Source organism: Rutidosis leptorrhynchoides, chromosome 2 (genome assembly GCF_046630445.1).
Source record: "Rutidosis leptorrhynchoides isolate AG116_Rl617_1_P2 chromosome 2, CSIRO_AGI_Rlap_v1, whole genome shotgun sequence".
Classification (NCBI taxonomy): Eukaryota; Viridiplantae; Streptophyta; class Magnoliopsida; order Asterales; family Asteraceae; genus Rutidosis; species Rutidosis leptorrhynchoides.
In genome coordinates this window covers 531,224,330-531,243,814 of record NC_092334.1, presented here as the reverse complement: position 1 = coordinate 531,243,814, position 19,485 = coordinate 531,224,330, and positions in this window count along the sequence as shown.

The window sequence follows — 19,485 nt, the reverse complement described above, 5'->3', positions numbered from 1 at the left end:
CTTTCCCAAGTAAACTCGGGCCCCCTTTTGGCGTTCCAATGGACTTTAACAATCGGGATTCGGCTTTGTTTCAATGTCTTGACGGAGGTGTCCACAATTTCAACCGGTTCCTCCACAAAATGAAGCTTGTCATCAATAGTAAGTTCTTCGAGAGGGATGACGATATCGGGTTCGGCAAGACACTTTTTCAAGTTAGATACATGGAAGGTAGGATGAACGGAGTTCAATTGAGGCGGGAGATCTAAACGATAAGCAACGGTTCCAATACGCTCCAAGATTTCGAAAGGACCAATATACCGCGGATTTAGCTTCCCGCGTTTCCCAAAACGGATTACACCCTTCCAAGGTGCGACTTTTAACATTACTCGGTCACCGACTTGAAATTCAAGATCGTTGTGTCGTTTGTCGGTATAGCTCTTTTGACGACTTCGGGCCGTCCTAAGCCTATCTCGGATTTGAACGATTTTCTCGGTGGTTTCGTGAATGAGTTCGGGTCCGGTGATTTGTACGTCGCCTACCTCGGCCCAACAAAGAGGTGAACGACATTTGCGGCCATATAGCGCTTCAAAAGGTGCGGCTTTAATACTCGCGTGATAACTATTGTTGTAAGAGAACTCGGCGAGAGGTAAGTGCTTGTCCCAAGCTTTTCCGAAATCAACCACGCAAGCTCGTAACATGTCCTCTAAGGTTTGAATTGTACGTTCGCTTTGTCCATCGGTTTGAGGATGATATGCGGTGCTCATATCTAAACGCGTTCCCAACGCTTCTTGCAATGTACGCCAAAATCTAGAAACGAAACGGCCATCTCGGTCGGAGATAATCGATAAAGGTACACCGTGTCGGGCTACGATCTCCTTAATGTAAAGTTGTGCAAGTTTCTCCATTTTGTCCGTTTCTTTCATGGCAAGGAAGTGTGCGGATTTGGTGAGACGGTCAACAATAACCCAAATGGTATCATAACCGCCCGTCGTTTTTGGTAGCTTGGTGATAAAATCCATCGTTATCCTTTCCCACTTCCATTGCGGGATCTCGGGTTGTTGAAGTAGTCCGGATGGTCTTTGGTGTTCGGCTTTGACTTTGGAACATGTCAAACACTTGGAAACATAAGTAGCTACGTCCCTTTTGATGTTCGGCCACCAATATAGTTGTTTAAGGTCGTGGTACATCTTATTGGCACCGGGGTGAATCGAGTATCGTGACTTATGGGCTTCATCTAAAATAAGGCTTCGTAGATCCCCATAACTAGGCACCCAAATTCTTCCGGCGAAATATCGGAGTCCGGTTTCTTTAACTTCGAATCGAGAGGTGAGGACGTTCAAGTGTTCGAGAGAGATGTTTTCATCCTTGAGAGCCTCATCTTGGGCTACCCGAATTTGGCTATTAAGGTTGGTGTGAATGGTGATGTTTAAAGCTCGGACACGGAGAGGCACCGCTCTTTCTTTTCGACTTAAGGCATCGGCTACTACATTTGCCTTCCCGGGATGGTAACGAAGCTCGCAATCGTAATCGTTTAAGGTTTCAATCCACCTTCGTTGTCTCATGTTTAGTTGTTTTTGATCGAAAATGTGTTGAAGGCTTTTGTGATCGGTGAAGATAGTACTCTTGGTTCCATAAAGATAGTGTCTCCACATTTTAAGTGCAAAGACAACGGCTCCGAGTTCGAGATCATGTGTCGTATAGTTTCGTTCATGAATTTTGAGTTGTCGAGAAGCATAAGCAATGACTTTCGTTCGTTGCATCAATACACACCCAAAACCATGTTTTGAGGCATCGCAATATACAACAAAGTCATCATTGCCTTCGGGAAGTGACAAGATAGGAGCGGTGGTTAGCTTCGTTTTCAAGATTTGGAATGCGGATTCATGTTCGGTCGCCCAAATGAATTTCTTTCCCTTGTGAGTCAATGCGGTTAGAGGACGTGCAACCAAAGAGAAATTTTCGATGAATCTACGATAGTACCCGGCGAGACCCAAAAATTGACGAATGTGAGTAGGAGTAGTAGGAGTCTCCCATTTACTAATGGCTTCGATTTTCGTGGGATCGACTTTAATACCTTGATCACTTACAACATGACCAAGAAATTGAACTTCCTTTAACCAAAATTCACACTTGGAGAATTTGGCATAGAGTTGTTCTTGTCTTAAAAGTTCAAGCACAAGTCGGAGATGTTGTTCGTGCTCTTCTTCATTTTTGGAATAGATCAATATGTCATCGATGAACACAATAACGAATTTATCGAGATACGGTTTGCACACGCGGTTCATAAGATCCATGAACACCGCCGGTGCGTTAGTGAGACCAAATGGCATGACAAGGAATTCATAACTACCATAACGAGTTCGGAAAGCGGTTTTGGAGACATCTTCCCCCTTAACCCTCAATTGATGATAACCCGAGCGGAGATCGATTTTCGAATATATACAAGACCCTTGTAGTTGATCAAAGAGGTCATCGATGCGAGAAAGAGGATATCGGTTCTTAACCGTCAATTTATTTAGTTCACGATAATCAATGCACATTCGTAGGGATCCGTCTTTCTTTTTAACAAACAAAATCGGAGCGCCCCAAGGTGAATGGCTAGGTTGGATAAAACCACGATCAAGTAGTTCTTGGATTTGACTTTGCAATTCTTGCATTTCGGATGGAGCAAGTCTATACGGTGCACGTGCTACGGGTGCGGCTCCCGGAATAAGATCGATTTGAAATTCAACCGGTCGATGAGGCGGGAGACCCGGCAATTCGTCGGGAAATACATCGGAATAGTCACTAACAATTGGCACATCATCGATGTGCTTCTCATCGGACTCGACTTTCTTAACGTGAGCAAGGATCGCAAAACAACCCTTACGGAGTAGTTTTCTAACTTTAAGGCACGAAACGAGGTTGAGTCTGGTGCAACTCTTATCGCCATAAACAATCAAAGGTTCACCATTCTCGATAGGAATTCGGATTGCGTTAAGATCACAAAGAATGTGAGATTTCGTTTTGACTAACCAATTCATACCGATTATTACATCAAAGCTTCCTAGTTCCATGGGTATCAAGTCAATTTCAAATTCCTTACCCAAAATGTTTAACGCACACCCCCGGTAATATGTGTCGGCACTTAATAGTTTCCCGTTAGCCACTTCAATGGTATAAGTGGTATCTAATGGAAGAGGTGGAGTGCTAAAAGAATGAGTCAAAGTCTTGGATACAAAGCATTTATCGGCACCTGAATCGAATAAGCAAGAGACATAAGAATTGTTGAGAAGAAACGTACCCGTGACTAGTTCAGTGTCATCCCGGGCTTCCTCGGTGTTGATGTTGAAAGCTCGGACGCGCGTATTGGTGTTATCTTTCCTTTTCGGGCATGCATTTCTATAATGACCCGTTTGACCACATTCGTAACAAGTGCCCGTCTTTGGTGCATTGGGCCACTTTCGAGCAATGGGAGTGGCACTTTTACAATCGTTGGCCTTATGACCAACTCCTTGGCACCGGTGGCAAATTAACTTGCCACATTCACCAAAGTGATGTTTGTTGCATTTGTTGCAAAGAGGTAGGTTCCCGGCATAACCCTTCTTGCCGTCGGAAGTGAAAGATTTCTTGGCAAAGTTGTTGTTGCTTGATTGGGAGGGTTCCCACTTTCTTTTGTTGCCGCCCGATTTATCCTCGGCCTTAGGTGCCGGAACTACGATTTCGTCAACCGTTTCAATTAGTTGGCGAGCCATGTTCATAGCGGCTTGATGAGTAGTGGGTTTGGATGACATCACCCCTTGTTTGATGCTTTTTGGAAGACCGAGCATGTAGAGCTCAATCCTTTGAGATTCGGGGTTAACAAGGTTAGGACACATCAAGGATAGTTCGGCGAAACGTTGATTATAAGCTTTAAGATCGTTTCCGACCGCTTTCAAAGCTCTTAGTTCTTCCTCAAGCTTTCGGGTTTCTTCGCGCGGAAAATATTCAACAATCATCTTTTCCTTTAGATCGGCCCAAGAGAGGGCATGAGCTTCATCGGTACCCACCGATTGAACATAGGTGTTCCACCATGTTAGAGCAATTCCGGAGAAAGTGTGAGTGGAGTATTTGACCTTGTCTTGGTCCCGACAACCGCTTATGCTAAAGACGGCTTCCGTTTGCTCAAACCATCGGGTGAGCACGACCGGTCCCCCGGTTCCATCAAAAGTGTGAGGTTTGCACCCCATGAAAGCTTTATAGGAGCATCCCTCGTTTGAGTTTCCGGCTCCATTGTTGTTGTTGTTATTGTTGTTGTTGTGGTTGTTATTATTATTGTTGTTGGATGAGTGACCGGCCATGGCCGCATCTACGGCGGTAGCTATCATCCGTTCGAGAGCTTGTTCGGGAGTTTCATTGCGGCGTACACGACGAGGAGCCATTGTTCCTTCAAGACACAAGAATATCATTGATTTGTATTCTCAATAATACTAACCGTGATATAGAATAAAGATAAAGAGAAGTTTTTCCTCGACTCGCCTTAAATTCATTATGTCATCATGTCGGAACGTTCATATGAGTCACCGTAATATAATCCCGGAAATTATATTACCCTGATTCATATGTGCATTCGACATCATTTCATATAGTCAAGGTGGCGTGTCAATCAAATTAAACAACGTGAGATTAAGATGAACTAAGAGTAGATATGAGTAGAAGCGTTCGAGTATAAATGCACAAGTAGTCAAGTAATTCCTACTTCAAGTCTATATGCCGGTTGTAGTCTAGACTCACCAATGTACCCTATGACTCGGGGTCGACACCAATGAACTCTAAATCCCTACAACCAACGCTCTGATACCATCTGTAGCGACCCGACCAAATCATGTTTGACGGCGCCGTCTACTTAGGTCCCGTTACGTGGTCATAAGTCTTTAAGACAAAGTTTGACCAAAATATGTCGCCTTCATTTCAAAATAAAGATTGTTCCCAAAGTTTACAAGAATTGTTCAACCAATAGTTAAGTTACAACGTTATAATACGAATGAAATCTAGGCGACACGGTTTAAAGTAAAGTCAAAAGACGCTCCATGAAATGCACATATACTCGACATCCCATGCAAGTATCAAATAATGAGCGGAAGCATGTATCATGTATCGTTCAAGGACCTGAGAAAAACATAGAAATCTGTCAACGAAAACGTTGGTGAAATCATAGGTTTGAGTAAGTAAGTACAAGTGAACCACAAGATTTGCCTCAATGAAATAATAGTAATACATTCCAAAAGTTTGTTTCACGAGCACCCAATTATCAATGCTTAACATTTCCTTCCATTGAACCCCATCACTTAGTGCTAGAACGTACACTGTTTCTCGAAAATATATTTCATTCGTAAACGGTAGCGAACCGTTTGAATGAGGGTTTGTCAAACCCATATGGATCCATACAACATAAGTTCTCGCTTACACCCGGCAAGTGTAACTAATGATAATCGAATTGAGGATTTTGTTCTAAACTCGTATGTAGAATGTTTGTTTTCCTGTACTTGTGTTCACTTAGTAAAAGAAATGTTTATGTTTTCTCATCCCAAATGTAAGTTCAAAAAGAGTAAAAGTGGGACTATGATCTCACCTTGAGTGCACGAGTAGTAAAGTACTTCGACAAGTAAACGTGTGCAAAGAACAATGCTAGTCTTGACCTAAACAATAGGTTTGTATCAATAACGGTAAACACGATAGGTCAAAGATGTTCAATTAGTCCTATGGCTCGTTACGACTCAATAATGTAGCATGTGAATCAAGTTGTCATGTTTCATGCAAGATACAAGTATAAAAGCATGTTAGAACGATTGCACAACCATTTGGTTAAGTTTGATTAAAAGTCAAACTTGGTCAAAGTCAAAGTCAACGGGGTCGGGTCGGGTATCCGACAATTTTTCTAAGTTATATAATCATATATGAGTATGTTGGCCAAGTTTCATGTTAATCGGAGGTCCGTAGCATAGCAAACATTTTCATGTCAAATGACCAAGTGAACAGCCAGTTTTAGCACAATGGGACGGCGTCCCAAATAGCTAGACGGCGTCCCAAATTGAAGAGTGGGACGGCGTCCTAGTTGGCTAGACGGCGTCCCAAATTGAAGAGTGGGACGGCGTCTTGAGTTTCTGGACGGCGTCCCAAATGCCTTCCAGGCCCTGTTTGCTGAATTTCTCAATTGCACGAACCAAAACACAAACCAACACATTTTACAAACCGCAAACAATTAGGACATGTATTTTATATCACCGGAAAGGTAATTTGACGTGGAAAACACCTAGACACATTTCATCAAGCAATTCAACACTTACACACTCCAAAACCGCATTTAAACGTCCATAATCAAGGTTCAAGTTCCAAATACGCATTTCATGATTCGGGCAACCAATTTACATGTATGATATGCCGTTTCGAAGGTAATCATACACACATTGCAACAAAATTCTTATCTATAATATTTCATAACATTTGATGCATCAAAAGTTCATCTAAAGCTTATCAAACCCTAACCCAAGTTCACAAAATCACTAATCATATTCTTGGAATTTCCTTAATTAACCTATACATCAAAACGAAGCTAATGATACTAGGAACACAATTAGAACATGAACTTTTAACATCTAACAACATATGATCATCCAAAATTCAAGAACAACACACCAAAATTCAAGTTCATGCTAGTTACACTAAAACAACGAGATCGAGCATACAAATTACATACACTAACTAGACTCGAGCCATAGACACTAATTAACAACCTTATAACTTAAAAATCTCAAGAACACAAGAATTAGTGATTTTAGAAAGTTACCCAAAATTGATGAAATCGGTATGGAAACGAAGAGGAGATCACGAGGAGTTCAAATATGCAATTTGTTTTGATCGAATCCTTCTTGAACGAATTTGGATGATGATTGAAGGTTTGAGGGTTTTGAGAGAAAAAGGTGAAGTATTATTTGGGAGGTGATAAAATGAATGGAGAGGAAAGAGTTGACTAGTTGACCTAGTCATCTCTTTCTCCATTTGGCAACTTTAGTCCCTCAACTTAGGAAACGGGTACGGGAATTACCTAAACGAGATAATTCAAACGCGTATTAACGAGATGTGTTATAAACATATAACGGAACTTAAATAGTTAAACGGAAAAGTAATGGAAAAAGGCAGGATGTTACATTATGCTTACGGATTAGTAATGTTCGCTTCTCACCAAAGTGAGAACAAGAACATCGGGCTACAACTATTAAACAAAACGTTTCCACAAGTGACGGAGTCGGTAATTGGGGTAAGAAATGAGGTTTTTAGATTATTACGGGACTGTTGGACATTACGTAACCCTCGTCCCTTTGATGACGTTACAACACGCTGTCTTATCAACGGCCATAACGGTTATGTTGCACAAGACCAAGGATGGGAAGTAGTCCTAGTAAAACCAGAATGCATGACTTGTTTCTGGACGTATGAATTACGTGTCTTTATTGCCTTTGCTGAACGACTTGTGTACTAGCTAGAATTGTCTTCACAACTATCTTGTATCAAAGTTATTGTGTGCTATATTTCATGCTTTATGTAAAATAAGTGGTATTGTAAGTTTGTAAAATATTGTATAAAAGTTTGAACGCGAAATATTATTATAATCAGTTTTTCATATAGAATTGTAGTAGTTGAATTGTATATTAGCTACTAAGTATGAACTTAACGGGTAGGTACTACCCGAATTTAAACTTATAAAACGCTAATATGAAGAAAAAGCTTTTATAAATGAGTTCATATTATGCTACGAAATACTATTAACTACTCTTAATATTCTGTATGATTAACTTGTTCCATTTAACTATTTTGAAGGAAATGGCACCGACTACTCGACACACCGTGAATATGAATGAAGAGGAATTCCGTACTTTTCTAGCTTCAAACATAGCCGCAGTACAGGCTGCGCTACATACCAACAATAACCTTGGATCTAGCAGTACAGGAAATCGTGTAGGATGCACCTACAAAGAATTCACTGCCTGCAAACCTTTGGAATTTGATGGAACCGAAGGACCGATCGGATTGAAACGGTGGACCGAGAAGGTTGAATCGGTGTTTGCCATAAGTAAGTGTACTGAAGAGGACAAAGTGAAGTACGCTACGCATACCTTCACAGGTTCTGCGTTAACATGGTGGAATACCTATCTAGAGCAAGTGGGACAAGATGATGCGTACGCACTACCGTGGTCAGCATTCAAGCACTTGATGAACGAGAAGTACCGTCCCAGAACCGAGGTCAATAAGCTCAAGACAGAACTTAGAGGGTTACGAACCCAAGGATTTGATATTACCACGTACGAAAGACGATTCACAGAATTGTGCCTATTGTGTCCGGGAGCATTCGAAGATGAGGAAGAGAAGATCGACGCGTTTGTGAAAGGATTACCGGAAAGAATCCAAGAGAATATAAGTTCACACGAGCCCGCCTCCATACAACAGGCATGTAGAATGGCTCACAAACTAGTGAACCAGATTGAAGAAAGAATTAAAGAACAGACTGCTGAAGAGGCCAATGTGAAGCAAGTCAAAAGAAAGTGGGAGGAAAACGGTGATAAGAATCACCAATACAACAACAACAGCAATTACAACAATAATCGCAACAATTATCCCAACAATCGCAACATCAATCGCAACTACAACAAACGGCCCAACAACAACAACAACAACAACAACAGCAACTACAACAATCATCCCAACAACAATAATAACCGCAACAACAACAACAATCAGAAGCAACTATGCCAAAGGTGTGAAAAGAATCACTCGGGGTTCTGCACCAAATTTTGCAACAAGTGTAAAAGAAATGGTCATAGCGCGGCGAAGTGTGAGGTCTACGGACCAGGGGTTAATAGAACGAAAGGAACAAATGGTGTCGGAACGAGTAATGGCGGAGCAAGTAGTGTCGGAGCAAGTTATGCCAATGTAGTTTGTTATAAATGTGGAAAACCAGGCCACATTATTAGAAATTGCCCGAACCAGGAGAACACGAATGGACAAGGCCGTGGAAGAGTTTTCAATATTAATGCGGTAGAGGCACAGGAAGATCCGGAGCTTGTTACGGGTACGTTTCTTATTGACAATAAATCTGCTTACGTTTTATTTGATTCGGGTGCGGATAAAAGCTATATGAGTAGAGATTTTTGTGCTAAATTAAGTTGTCCATTGACGCCTTTGGATAGTAAATTTTTACTCGAATTAGCAAATGGTAAATTAATTTCAGCAGATAATATATGTCGGAATCGAGAAATTAAACTGGTTAGCGAAACATTTAAGATTGATTTGATACCAGTAGAGTTAGGGAGTTTTGATGTGATAATCGGTATGGACTGGTTGAAAGAAGTGAAAGCGGAGATCGTTTGTTACAAAAATGCAATTCGCATTATACGAGAAAAAGGAAAACCCTTAATGGTGTACGGAGAAAAGGGCAACACGAAGCTACATCTTATTAGTAATTTGAAGGCACAAAAACTAATAAGAAAAGGTTGCTATGCTGTTCTAGCACACGTCGAGAAAGTACAAACTGAAGAAAAGAGCATCAATGATGTTCCCATTGCAAAAGAATTTCCCGATGTATTTCCGAAAGAATTACCGGGATTACCCCCACATCGATCCGTTGAATTTCAAATAGATCTTGTACCAGGAGCTGCACCAATAGCTCGTGCTCCTTACAGACTCGCACCCAGCGAGATGAAAGAACTGCAAAGCCAATTACAAGAACTTTTAGAGCGTGGTTTCATTCGACCAAGCACATCACCGTGGGGAGCTCCTGTTTTGTTTGTCAAGAAGAAAGATGGTACATTCAGGTTGTGTATCGACTACCGAGAGTTGAACAAACTTACCATCAAGAACCGCTACCCACTACCGAGAATCGACGACTTATTTGATCAACTACAAGGCTCGTCTGTTTATTCAAAGATTGACTTACGTTCCGGGTATCATCAAATGCGGGTGAAAGAAGATGATATTCCAAAGACTGCTTTCAGAACACGTTACGATCATTACGAGTTTATGGTCATGCCGTTTGGTTTAACTAATGCACCAGCTGTGTTCATGGACCTTATGAACCGAGTGTGTGGACCATACCTTGACAAGTTTGTCATTGTTTTCATTGATGACATACTTATTTACTCAAAGAATGACCAAGAACACGGTGAACATTTGAGAAAGGTGTTAGAAGTATTGAGGAAGGAAGAATTGTACGCTAAGTTTTCAAAGTGTGCATTTTGGTTGGAAGAAGTTCAATTCCTCGGTCACATAGTGAACAAAGAAGGTATTAAGGTGGATCCGGCAAAGATAGAAACTGTTGAAAAGTGGGAAACCCCGAAAACTCCGAAACACATACGCCCGTTTTTAGGACTAGCTGGTTACTACAGAAGGTTCATCCAAGACTTTTCCAGAATAGCAAAACCCTTGACTGCATTAACGCATAAAGGGAAGAAATTTGAATGGAATGATGAACAAGAGAAAGCGTTTCAGTTATTGAAGAAAAAGCTAACTACGGCACCTATATTGTCATTGCCTGAAGGGAATGATGATTTTGTGATTTATTGTGACGCATCAAAGCAAGGTCTCGGTTGTGTATTAATGCAACGAACGAAGGTGATTGCTTATGCATCTAGACAATTGAAGATTCACGAACAAAATTATACGACGCATGATTTGGAATTAGGCGCGGTTGTTTTTGCATTAAAGACTTGGAGGCACTACTTATATGGGGTCAAAAGTATTATATATACCGACCACAAAAGTCTTCAACACATATTTAATCAGAAACAACTGAATATGTGGCAGCGTAGGTGGATTGAATTATTGAATGATTACGACTTTGAGATTCGTTACCACCCGGGGAAGGCAAATGTGGTAGCCGATGCCTTGAGCAGGAAGGATAGAGAACCCATTCGAGTAAAATCTATGAATATAATGATTCATAATAACATTACTACTCAAATAAAGGAGGCGCAACAAGGAGTTTTAAAAGAGGGAAATTTAAAGGATGAAATACCCAAAGGATCGGAGAAGCATCTTAATATTCGGGAAGACGGAACCCGGTATAGGGCTGAAAGGATTTGGGTACCAAAATTTGGAGATATGAGAGAAATGGTACTTAGAGAAGCTCATAAAACCAGATACTCAATACATCCTGGAACGGGGAAGATGTACAAGGATCTCAAGAAACATTTTTGGTGGCCGGGTATGAAAGCCGATGTTGCTAAATACGTAGGAGAATGTTTGACGTGTTCTAAGGTCAAAGCTGAGCATCAGAAACCATCAGGTCTACTTCAACAACCCGAAATCCCGGAATGGAAATGGGAAAACATTACCATGGATTTCATCACTAAATTGCCAAGGACTGCAAGTGGTTTTGATACTATTTGGGTAATAGTTGATCGTCTCACCAAATCAGCACACTTCCTACCAATAAGAGAAGATGACAAGATGGATAAGTTAGCACGACTGTATTTGAAGGAAGTCGTCTCCAGACATGGAATACCAATCTCTATTATCTCTGATAGGGATGGCAGATTTATTTCAAGATTCTGGCAGACATTACAGCAAGCATTAGAAACTCGTCTAGACATGAGTACTGCCTATCATCCACAAACTGATGGGCAGAGCGAAAGGACGATACAAACGCTTGAAGACATGCTACGAGCATGTGTTATTGATTTCGGAAACAGTTGGGATCGACATCTACCGTTAGCAGAATTTTCCTACAACAACAGCTACCATTCAAGCATTGAGATGGCGCCGTTTGAAGCACTTTATGGTAGAAAGTGCAGGTCTCCGATTTGTTGGAGTGAGGTGGGGGATAGACAGATTACGGGTCCGGAGATTATACAAGAAACTACCGAGAAGATCATCCAAATTCAACAACGGTTGAAAACCGCCCAAAGTCGACAAAAGAGCTACGCTGACATTAAAAGAAAAGATATAGAATTTGAAATTGGAGAGATGGTCATGCTTAAAGTTGCACCTTGGAAAGGCGTTGTTCGATTTGGTAAACGAGGGAAATTAAATCCAAGGTATATTGGACCATTCAAGATTATTGATCGTGTCGGACCAGTAGCTTACCGACTAGAGTTACCTCAACAACTCGCGGCTGTACATAACACTTTCCACGTCTCGAATTTAAAGAAATGTTTTGCTAAAGAAGATCTCACTATTCCGTTAGATGAAATCCAAATCAACGAAAAACTTCAATTCATCGAAGAACCCGTCGAAATAATGGATCGTGAGGTTAAAAGACTTAAGCAAAACAAGATACCAATTGTTAAGGTTCGATGGAATGCTCGTAGAGGACCCGAGTTCACCTGGGAGCGTGAAGATCAGATGAAGAAGAAATACCCGCATCTATTTCCAGAAGATTCGTCAACTCCTTCAACAGCTTAAAATTTCGGGACGAAATTTATTTAACGGGTAGGTACTGTAGTGACCCGAACTTTTCCATGTTTATATATATTAATTGAGATTGATGTTTACATGATTAAATGTTTCCAACATGTTAAGCAATCAAACTTGTTAAGACTTGATTAATTGAAATAGGTTTCATATAGACAATTGACCACCCAAGTTGACCGGTGATTCACGAACGTTAAAACTTGTAAAAAAAAACTATATGATGACATATATATGGTTATATATATAGTTAACATGATATTATGATAAGTAAACATATCATTAATTATATTAACAATGAACTACATATGTAAAAACAAGACTACTAACTTAATGATTTTGAAACGAGACATATATGTAACGTTTATCGTTGTAACGACATTTAATGTATATATATCATATTAAGAGATATTCGTACATCATAATATCATGATAATATAATAATTTAAAATCTCTTTTGATATTATAAACATTGGGTTAACAACATTTAACAAGATCGTTAACCTAAAGGTTTCAAAACAACACTTACATGTAACGACTAACGATGACTTAACGACTCAGTTAAAATGTATATACATGTAGTGTTTTAATATGTATTTATACACTTTTGAAAGACTTCAATACACTTATCAAAATACTTCTACTTAACAAAAATGCTTACAATTACATCCTCGTTCAGTTTCATCAACAATTCTACTCGTATGCACCCGTATTCGTACTCGTACAATACACAGCTTTTAGATGTATGTACTATTGGTATATACACTCCAATGATCAGCTCTTAGCAGCCCATGTGAGTCACCTAACACATGTGGGAACCATCATTTGGCAACTAGCATGAAATATCTCATAAAATTACAAAAATATGAGTAATCATTCATGACTTATTTACATGAAAACAAAATTACATATCCTTTATATCTAATCCATACACCAACGACCAAAAACACCTACAAACACTTTCATTCTTCAATTTTCTTCATCTAATTGATCTCTCTCAAGTTCTATCTTCAAGTTCTAAGTGTTCTTCATAAATTCCAAAAGTTCTAGTTTCATAAAATCAAGAATACTTTCAAGTTTGCTAGCTCACTTCCAATCTTGTAAGGTGATCATCCAACCTCAAGAAATCTTTGTTTCTTACAGTAGGTTATCATTCTAATACAAGGTAATAATCATATTCAAACTTTGGTTCAATTTCTATAACTATAACAATCTTATTTCAAGTGATGATCTTACTTGAACTTGTTTTCGTGTCATGATTTTGCTTCAAGAACTTTGAGCCATCCAAGGATCCATTGAAGCTAGATCCATTTTTCTCTTTTCCAGTAGGTTCATCCAAGGAACTTAAGGTAGTAATGATGTTCATAACATCATTCGATTCATACATATAAAGCTATCTTATTCGAAGGTTTAAACTTGTAATCACTAGAACATAGTTTAGTTAATTCTAAACTTGTTCGCAAACAAAAGTTAATCCTTCTAACTTGACTTTTAAAATCAACTAAACACATGTTCTATATCTATATGATATGCTAACTTAATGATTTAAAACCTGGAAACACGAAAAACACCGTAAAACCGGATTTACGCCGTCGTAGTAACACCGCGGGCTGTTTTGGGTTAGTTAATTAAAAACTATGATAAACTTTGATTTAAAAGTTGTTATTCTGAGAAAATGATTTTTATTATGAACATGAAACTATATCCAAAAATTATGGTTAAACTCAAAGTGGAAGTATGTTTTCTAAAATGGTCATCTAGACGTCGTTCTTTCGACTGAAATGACTACCTTTACAAAAACGACTTGTAACTTATTTTTCCGACTAGAAACCTATACTTTTTTTGTTTAGATTCATAAAATAGAGTTCAATATGAAACCATAGCAATTTGATTCACTCAAAACGGATTTAAAATGAAGAAGTTATGGGTAAAACAAGATTGGATAATTTTTCTCATTTTAGCTACGTGAAAATTGGTAACAAATCTATTCCAACCATAACTTAATCAACTTGTATTATATATTATGTAATCTTGAGATACCATAGACACGTATACAATGTTTTGACCTATCATGTCGACACATCTATATATATTTCGGAACAACCATAGACACTCTATATGTGAATGTTGGAGTTAGCTATACAGGGTTGAGGTTGATTCCAAAATATATATAGTTTGAGTTGTGATCAATACTGAGATACGTATACACTGGGTCGTGGATTGATTCAAGATAATATTTATCGATTTATTTCTGTACATCTAACTGTGGACAACTAGTTGTAGGTTACTAACGAGGACAGCTGACTTAATAAACTTAAAACATCAAAATATATTAAAAGTGTTGTAAATATATTTTGAACATACTTTGATATATATGTATATATTGTTATAGGTTCGTGAATCAACCAGTGGCCAAGTCTTACTTCCCGACGAAGTAAAAATCTGTGAAAGTGAGTTATAGTCCCACTTTTAAAATCTAATATTTTTGGGATGAGAATACATGCAGGTTTTATAAATGATTTACAAAATAGACACAAGTACGTGAAACTACATTCTATGGTTGAATTATCGAAATCGAATATGCCCCTTTTTATTAAGTCTGGTAATCTAAGAATTAGGGAACAGACACCCTAATTGACGCGAATCCTAAAGATAGATCTATTGGGCCTAACAAACCCCATCCAAAGTACCGGATGCTTTAGTACTTCGTAATTTATATCATATCCGAAGGGTGTCCCGGAATGATGGGGATATTCTTATATATGCATCTTGTTATTGTCGGTTACCAGGTGTTCACCATATGAATGATTTTTATCTCTATGTATGGGATGTGTATTGAAATATGAAATCTTGTGGTCTATTGTTATGATTTGATATATATAGGTTAAACCTATAACTCACCAACATTTTTGTTGACGTTTAAAGCATGTTTATTCTCAGGTGAATATTAAGAGCTTCCGCTGTTGCATACTAAAATAAGGACAAGATTTGGAGTCCATGTTTGTATGATATTGTGTAAAAACTGCATTCAAGAAACTCATTTCGATGTAACATATTTGTATTGTAAACCATTATGTAATGGTCGTGTGTAAACAGGATATTTTAGATTATCATTATTTGATAATCTACGTAAAGCTTTTTAAACCTTTATTTATGAAATAAAGGTTATGGTTTGTTTTAAAAATGAATGCAGTCTTTGAAAAATGTCTCATATAGAGGTCAAAACCTCGCAACGAAATCAATTAATATGGAACGTTTTTAATCAATAAGAACGGGACATTTCACTAACTACGTTTTATTAGTTGGAAAAGCGATTGAGTTTAAAGCATAATCTAAAAGCATCTCGACAACATACACAAACCTTAATATTATTTCGGCATTATAATTGACTACATCACAGCATACACTAAAGATAACTACTCGCTAATCATGGCAACAATATAACAAAGCATAATAATGAAAGACATTATATATAGACAAAGGATAGAAGTACCAGTAGATTCAACGAGTTTCGAATACAAAAGTGACAACTTTAAACTTCAGACCGCTCCTAATACAATTTTGGCGTTCTTCTTCGGATACTAGCTTTCCTGCACGGAGTCGAAGACCTTGAAAGTATGACTAATATTGTAGAAAGAGAGAGAGAGAGAAGTGAATTGAAGTATGTGTAAAAATGGATGACAAAAGCCCTTTAAATAGACTTGAAAATTGCATGCATACGGCTGGCAGGCCGTATGGCCAGGCCGTTTGGGCTGGCAAGCTGTTTTGCATGGCCGTTTGCCCAGGCCTTATGGCATGCCATTTTTCACACTGGCAGGCCGTATGGCCTGCCCTGGTTTGCCTTTTTCACTGGATCGTAACTTGATTTCCTTGATCGTAGCTTAGTTTCTCGTCTTTCACCGTTTTCGCTCTAGAATCTTCGTTTTAGCTCCGATTCTCTTGATTCTTTTTGCACCGTGTTCATAATTACTTAATTTTCAATTTCTTCTGACAAAGCGAGTATAAATCTTGGAACTTTATTGTTTTTTGGAATCAATACCGGGTTGAAAATGTGACTTTTAGCTGATATCAACAGATGTGGACCACACACTTACAATGTGGGATTGGTTTTGAATTTTAAGAAAATGGGCTTGTTTTTATGAAAAAGAAATTTAGGTTTGTGTATGTTTGAAATATTTGGAAGTATACTTGATTAAAAGTGGGCTTGTGACATAAAGAAAATATAAGAAGCATATTAGTCCTCATCTTCTTTCTTTCTACATACGTCTTTTCCCCAAATCTAAACTAGATGATGAACCCTAAGATCCCAAATCCACAGAACAAGAACCCTAATTATAACATCTAGTTTAGATTTGGGGAAAAGATGTAGGCGTGATTTTTGGTCGTCAATATGATTTTTGGACGGTGTACACAAGGTTTTTTGGACGTCAATTTGAATTTCGGATCTCGTAAGATCTGAAAAAAATTGTACAAAGACCCGTAATTCCGATTTTAAACAATAACCTGCACATCCAATCAATGTAATTCGGACAAGACTTGAGGTTCGGACAACAACTGTAACCCTCACGAAGTTTCCGACGACAATTACAGAAAAAACAATGGTGGTTTTCGGTGGTGCTTGGCAGAGGAAACTCAAAAACACGGGTAATCAAGTGAAAACCTTATCATTTTGATCAGAAATGTTTACTTGAATCTTGTTTTGTAAGAATCATACACAAATCGAACATAAACTACACTAAAATAACGGAATCTGATTGAAAATTATGAAGAGCACATGATTCACGAAATTTTGATAGAAAATAAATCCAACGATAAAATTAAAATCTAAAAATTTAGAGGATTAATCAAGAACTATTTCTTCATCAATCGCTAATAACAAAACTCACAAAAATACACCAAATATTTATCCCGTCATTATCAGTTTGACCTTTTAAAAAAATTAACTTAATGATCCTGATCAAATTGATGTTTGTAAATCTGCTTCATCAATCGTAAATCTGCTTTTTGAACATGAACTATGCTTAGATCAAACAGAATAGCTTTAAATCACTTGAATGATCTCAAATTTTGACAAACTTTGATCGAAAACCCTAGGTTTTGATCAAATTTGGATGAGCAAATTCGGATGAATCTGTGAATTATTAGATGAATCAGAAGCTAAGATCGATCAACAGAGTTGTTATGCTATGATACCATGTGGTATTACCTGAATTATAGCTTTGTTTGTTGTTATATTGTTTGTTAATGCTAAGTTGTTTGTTAATGCTAAGAGAGAGAAAGCTTGAGGTTAAAGAGAGAAAGTAAATCTAACTTTTCTATTGCTAACTAATTAGAAACTTTCAATTTCTACCATGAACATGGTTAGGAGCACCAAACCTAACAATGAGGGTTAGTGGAAATTTATAGACCAATAGTCCACACTCTTTACAATAAATCCTAGCATCAAATATATACATTTTAAGACGATAAATTGAGACTTAACAATGTCTGTACTTCAAAGACATAGTTTGTTTCATGTGTTGTCTATATCAAACGTGATACTCAAATGACATTGAAGAAGGAGTTGAAAAAGAAGGAAACATGTCGGCGGTTGAAAAGTGACCTTACAAGACAACGTTGAATGTAAAGGTACATCGCATGTGTAGTTCATTGATGTACTTTGTCAATGCCTTGGGAACCCAACATTATATTTGTATATTAATTTATTATGTCCAACCTTATTTGGGTGTTCTTGGATTAGCTACAGAACAAGATAGAGAGTCACGTGCTTTCTGCCTAACCCATTGGACAAGGTACAAACATACTTTGGACCAGCGATCAATTGATAGTTTACATGGTTTATAGATTCGTTATAAATACCAACGCTCCATGAATGTTTTATGTAGTGGTGTGGGAGCTAAATTGATTTAAGTTTGTAAAAATTGTATATGCTTTCAGTGTGTTCTGAGCTATCAAGATGAAATAATATGTATCAACCAGTTATCTATTCCACTATTAGATAATCGTGATTTCTTTGAGATTTTTATCAATAGAAGAATAAGTTAAAAATTACTTTGATTCTAGTTAGTTTACATGCTAACTGATCTTAATTATTTAAACTTGTTTGATCTAGCAAAAATTTTGTATTCACCCCTCGTATAATACTTCTTGTTGTTAATCGGGACCAATAGATGATGTTCTTACCCGTTGAATGAAGCTCATGAACCCAATGGGTGTATTCCTATACACCAAGCATTGAATGCATAAGACATGCACACATCCTTCTCATAGAGATAAAATATATGCCATCATAACGAGTCGTCTAAACTACAAACTCAAAATCATCAAACAAATTCATTGCAAGGATTAAGATAAGTATGCTCCTTAGACGATCAAAACTAAAAATCCACGTCAGCAAAGACTTTCCAGCTTCTCAAGGCTATATAATTTCTCATTCAGCTAAACTTGAAGACTAACCTCTTGCACAATTATTCATTAATACATTCTGAGAGACAAAAGGCTTCACAAGTTCAAAAAAATATATTTGGAATGATCTTAGGAAGACAGATTCTAAGTTGTTAGAATTATTACGATTCTCTCGTTGATATTCACTGTAAATTACTATCATATATTGATAGTAAAATTATATATGAGAGAGAGAGAGAGAGGGAGAGAGAGAGAACTGAAAATTGAACAATATTCATAAGAAAACTGAAGATATCAATTCTGGTGTTGTTATTGACAAGAACCAAAATAAAGTAAAACGGTTCAAGACATAATTCAGAATGCAATCTAAAACACCCGTGACTCATAATTTTTCTTTATAGTGTCACTGTGCACGACATATAACGACCCGTCCTAATCCATCTGGACGAATACATTACATTTGGTTACATCGTGAGGTACTTGACATCTATATGATACATTTACAAACATTGCATTCGTTTTTAAAAGACAAACTTTCATTTTATCGAAAGTTGACAGGCATGCATACCATTTCAGAATATATCCAACTATAAATGACTTAATATTAATCTTGATGAAATCAACGACTCGAATGCAACGTATTTTGAAATATGTCATGAATGACTCCAAGTAATATCTCTA